The 5,753-nt window shown below is 24.5% G+C and overlaps 1 long non-coding RNA gene across 2 annotated transcripts in view; it reads left to right on the forward strand.

The window, feature by feature from the left end:
• Window positions 1-3,460, forward strand: part of LOC136080004 (uncharacterized) — a 5,622-nt gene extending 2,162 nt beyond the window's left edge. For both annotated transcript variants that reach the window (XR_010638372.1, XR_010638373.1), the window contains exon 3: window positions 3,220-3,460. This is a non-coding gene — a long non-coding RNA (uncharacterized LOC136080004). The remainder of the gene's footprint in view (window positions 1-3,219) is intronic.
• Window positions 3,461-5,753: the final 2,293 nt, after the last annotated feature.

A 5,753-nucleotide genomic window follows, 5' to 3' on the forward strand; every position in this document is an offset into this window, starting at 1 on the left:
GTCACATTTATTTTAGACAGAAAAACTGTAAGTTAGCAAAGTTCATTTAATAGAGTTACTTTTGCATTGAGTTAAAAAGAGTTATAAATGTTTTTTTTTTCTCTCTGGAATCAAATTTAAAAAAAAACTTAAAACTTTTGCAGTTATTTAGATTCTGACGTAAATAATATTGTTATATATTATATATATATATATATAATATATATATATACAAAATTATATAATTTTGTATATATATATATATATATATATATATATATATATATATATATATATATATATATATATATATATATATATATATATATATATACAAAATTATATAATTTTGTAAATATATATATACAAAATTATATAATTTTGTATATATATATATATATATACAAAATTATATAATTTTGTATATATATATATATATAATATATATTATATATATATATATATATATATATTTACTATATATATAATATATATATATATTATATATATATACAAAATGATATAATTTTGTGTATATATATATATATAATTTTGTATATTAGTAGTAGAAAATCACTTAATATACATACAAAATATATACAATATATACAAATTTATATATACAAAATTATATAATTTTTATATAATTTTGTACTGTTTTTTGTACTATAATTTTGTACTATAATTTTTGTACTATAATTTTGTACTATAATTGCTCTGTTCTTTTAAGAACATTGAGCACTCTATTGTGTAGAATACTTTTTAAAGTTGTTTAAATATATATAATTTTGTATATATATATATATATATACAAAATTATATAATTTTGTATATATATATATATATATATATATATAATATATATATATATATATATATATATATATATATACAAAATTATTTTTGTATATAAATATATATATATATATATATATATATATATATAATTATATATATATATATATATATATATATATATATATATATATATATATATATATATATAAATATATATATATATTATATATATATATATATATATATATATAGTAAATTCCCGGTTATTCGAACCTCCAAGGGGTATAAGAATTTATTTTGAATAACCTGAAACTCTAATAACTGAATATGCTCTTTAAAATGACCTACTTTAAGTTTCTTTCAAATTTTAATAAAAGTAGAAAGTAAAAAAGAAAAAGACCCTTGGAATTTGGTGCTACTTCAGTTTTATCCTTGTAAAATAATAAATATTTTACAATTCATTGAAAATATAGTCCATTTTTTATTTATTTTTTGTTCCTTAATTGTGTTTTTTTATCTTCAAGGGGAGCAAAAATTGTTTCGAATAACTGAAATTTTAAACAACTTTAGGTTCGAATAACTGCATTTCTGCATAACAGCATTTGCATGAGTTTGTTAAAGAAAATTCAAAGGAAATAAAAATTGCTTTGAATAAGCAGACAATTTTAATAAGTGCCATTTTGTATAACCGGGAGTTTACTGTATAATAAATAAATAAATATGTATATATATAAACTTTAACTAAAATGAGTGACTGGACATTGTTAACTATTTTATAACCGAAAGTGGTCCTAAATCAGCGGCTTTTCAAACTTTAGTTTTGACTGAATCCATTAGGTTGAAAAGTAGTCTGGATCAAACTCTTTCAACTTTAATCAAATTCTATTCTTAAGGTGGTCAAGATTTTTCGCAGTAAATCCATTTCCATAAACTTTTGCTTTTAAATGTGCCCAAAAATTTTCAATTGGCCTTAACTGCGGTACATTTGGGGGGTTATCTTTAGCGTCGACAAAGTTAATAGCTAAAGTGTTGTAAGTTTCTAATGTGTGTTTTACATAATGACATCTCGCTTCGTCAGGCCAAAATAAAATTTTCATGTTTTGATGCTTGGAATTTATAAATGGAAGAAGTCTTTTTGTAATACATTCTTTAGAATAAGTTTTTGCATCAAGTGCACAGTTTTTTACAGCAAAATAAGGCGATGAATGACCAAAACGACTGATTGCAATCCAAGCGAGAACTTTTCCGTCAAACTTTTTTTTGAAGTTGAATTTAATGTTATGATCAGTTTGAGAACTATCCTTTGTATAGTAGCCAGAGTTTTGTGAACAATTTGCACCATTTACACAGAAATAAGATTCATCGTCCATGATGATTTCAAACTCATTTGATGGCTTGAAAAAAGTTTTTGAAAGTTTTAATAAGTTTTTCTTTTGTTTAATTTCTTGCTTTTCTATTGTTTTTAGTGCATTTTTTCTTTTGGTATACTTTAGTCCATGCATACTTAATAATCTATTTACGTATGAAACGCTTATCTTATATTTTAGTGCCAATTTTCTTTGCGAAATCCCGATTCTCTCTTCTGCTTTTGCAATCATGGACTCTCTCTTTTCTGGTGTAATTTTAAAAGGTTTTCTGCCACAACCGATTTTTCTATTCATTGGCAAATTATTTTCAGACCTTTTAATTATGTCATAAATTGTAGATTTAGCGATTCCCATTTTCTTAAAATGATTCACTGTAAATTTCTTTCCACTGTTTATGTTTTGTTTATAAAAATTTCCAATCACATTTCTAACATCATTCTCTTTTAGATGCTCCATGTTTATTTGAATTAATTATTTAAACTCAATTTTGCCACAAAATGAAACTGTTGTTGTTGACCGATTAAATTTAAAAATTTCGAATCGAAAATTCGAAACTTAGAACAATTTGTGTACATTTGAAATCAGTCCGGATTTTTTGTGAACAGACGTTATAATAATAATGATCCATTTATTTAACCATAAAATATGAAAATTTACAATAATATTTATAAACTCACATAAATAAGGTTAGGTGTCACTCATATAGTTAAAAACTAGTCAATGGAGTGATACCTGAACCTATAATTATAAATTATATATATAAATAAGTTATATATATATATATATGTATGTATATATATATATATATATATATATATATATATATATATATATATATATATATATATATATATATGTGTGTATATATATATATATATATATATATATATATATATATATATATATATATATATATATATATATATATATATATATATATATATATATATATATGTATATATATATATATATTTTTACTTTTTAAATTTGATAATAATTATACTAATTTAATAACATTTTTTTTTTACATTTGCTTTCAGACTACTAATGGTACAAGTTTTGTTTTTTGATTTAGATTCTGTATCTCAATGATATCCTGGCCTATCGATACGATATCCTGTTAATTGTATTTTTATATATTGCATAAATATATATGCAAACACTCACACACATAAATTTTAAAGAAAATATTTATATTTTTATATATATATCAATAAATTGTATATGTTAAGCTTTTTTATATTTATCATTGTATATTGCTGTTTGTATTAAAAACTGATTTTGGAAATATTGCGAGGGCAGAGTTCAACTTACAATTTAGTTTTATTTGCCAATTCAATATATATTATAGCCACGTTTAATTACGTTTAATAATATTTTGCGATATTTTATACAGCGCATTTAAGCGTTGATTCAACGTTATATTTCATCCTTTACTCTACGTCTTTGTGTCACGTTAAATCGACGTTTTACTAACAACGTTACAAATCCTTGCAAAATAGACTACTTTAACAGCGTTTATGCAACGCTTTTTAGGTAACGTTTTTTCAACGCTAAGTTGCGACGTTTATTCAACGCTTTTTATGTAACGCTTTTTCAACGTTTAGTTGCGACGCTTTTGTAACGTCATTTAGTAACGTTTTTTCAACGTTACGCAATAACGTTTAATCAACGTCTATTAAACAGCGTTACATATCTTTGCAAAATCGATTACTTTGTCAACGTTTCCGCAACATCTTTTGCGACCGGTTTTCAACGTTGATTCAACGTTGTCATGTTTGCTGGGATTTTACTTTTATTTTTAGTAAAATAATATTTTAACGAAGTGCGAGTGAGCCTATATTGTATCCTAGAAGCCTTTACTACATAATCTTTGAACAATACTTCTTTTTCAAAAATATAAAAAAAAAGAAAAAAGAAAAAGAAGTGCTGTTTTGTCGACATTTTTAGAAAGGTGCGTATATTATCATGACCAAGTTGTTTAGCTGATTCCGTGTGACGTCGAAAACTTAAAAATCCAACTTTACTATGTTTGTTTACAGAATAAATTGCTTGCTTTTTCCATTCCTTCATATTTACTCTTTTCTTCCACAAATAAAAAACTCTTGTTTTTGAAAGAAAAACTATTCATCTAATACTCTCTTTAAAACAAAATACACATATGTCTATTATCCACTTAAAAAAAAAAAACATTAAAAACCGCTTTAACATAATAAAAATATCTAATACTTAAAAACTAAGAAATTGCAAGCCACTTGAAATTAACAAATTTATTTTCAAATTTTTTTTTTGCTGAAAATCCTTGTATTTATTCTTTGAGATAATTAATGGGCACAGTGATACACTGTACCTCGATTCGCAACCAATACACTGTACCTCGATTCACTCACCACAGCTATAACAAATTAATTTCAAATCAACTTCTTGGCACGTGACTTTTTGTAAAGGAATAGCAAAATTTCAAAAGGAAAATTAAATATTGATAAGTGGAACAATAAACTTCAATTAAGCCACGACCTTATCAAAAATAAAAAAAAGTAAGAAAATTTACTATAGCCCGCTAAAAACAGAAACTATCCAGCAAAAACCGGTAATCAAAATTTATCTAATTTTGAATATAAATAAAAATGGCTGATATAGAAATATATGAAATGATGGCATTATTGCGTTAAGCAAAATTCTAATCCTTTAGAAAACTCTCCTTAGTTACTGTATCCTTCGATCAACCGTGCTCTTACTCTACACATTTAAACTTCAAGTTAGCCTTAAAAGCGCGGGATAATGACTAAACTCGATATCTGAACACTGTATTAGAATTTAGTAGACTTCTTAAAAAATTGGTTATGTAGTAACTTTTGTGACAAATTTACAGTTAACATCGTTATTAACTACATAAACTTAGGTTTAAATGCGTTATGTTAATGTAAACTTCAAAATAAATAAAAAGTTTTTACAAAAAGAAAAGGATTTAAACCCACATCTCCAGTTCCTCGAGCATTAGTAATATTCACGCAAGTAAGTAAGATCACGCCACTACTTTGTTGTAGGGAGTATAATTATATACTTATTTTTCATCTAAATACTAAATACTACATATCCGTAATATGAATATGTAATATTTAAATTGAAAAATTGGGTTTTCAAAATTTCACACACACACACACACACACACACACACACACACACACACACACACACACACATCAGTGTTGGATCCGGAGGAGATTCCTTCCCACCATACGTCTATAACCTGAGAAATGTTGAGTAACTGATCAAAAACGGGTTTATTGAATGTCTAGTTGCAAAAGTATACCCCCTTAGTTAAAAATATGATTTTTCATATATTACACGAGATCATCTAAAGCTTATTTCCCACATATTTATAAGCAGTCACAAAAATAAACAAAACAAACTATAAACTATATTTAGTATTTAAAAACTACATGTCACCTGAGCGGATCAATAAAAGTAACTATTTTCTGCAAGTTAGTTAAATGATTCACAGGCAGGAATGCAGAGTCCCAAAAAAGACTCCGGATTTAAAAGTCACAAAGAGATTACTTCTTCCTAGTTTTTGGTATCCAGAAGCTCTAAGAATATAAAAACGTT

Source organism: Hydra vulgaris, chromosome 05 (assembly GCF_038396675.1).
Source record: "Hydra vulgaris chromosome 05, alternate assembly HydraT2T_AEP".
NCBI classification, from domain to species: domain Eukaryota; kingdom Metazoa; phylum Cnidaria; class Hydrozoa; order Anthoathecata; family Hydridae; genus Hydra; species Hydra vulgaris.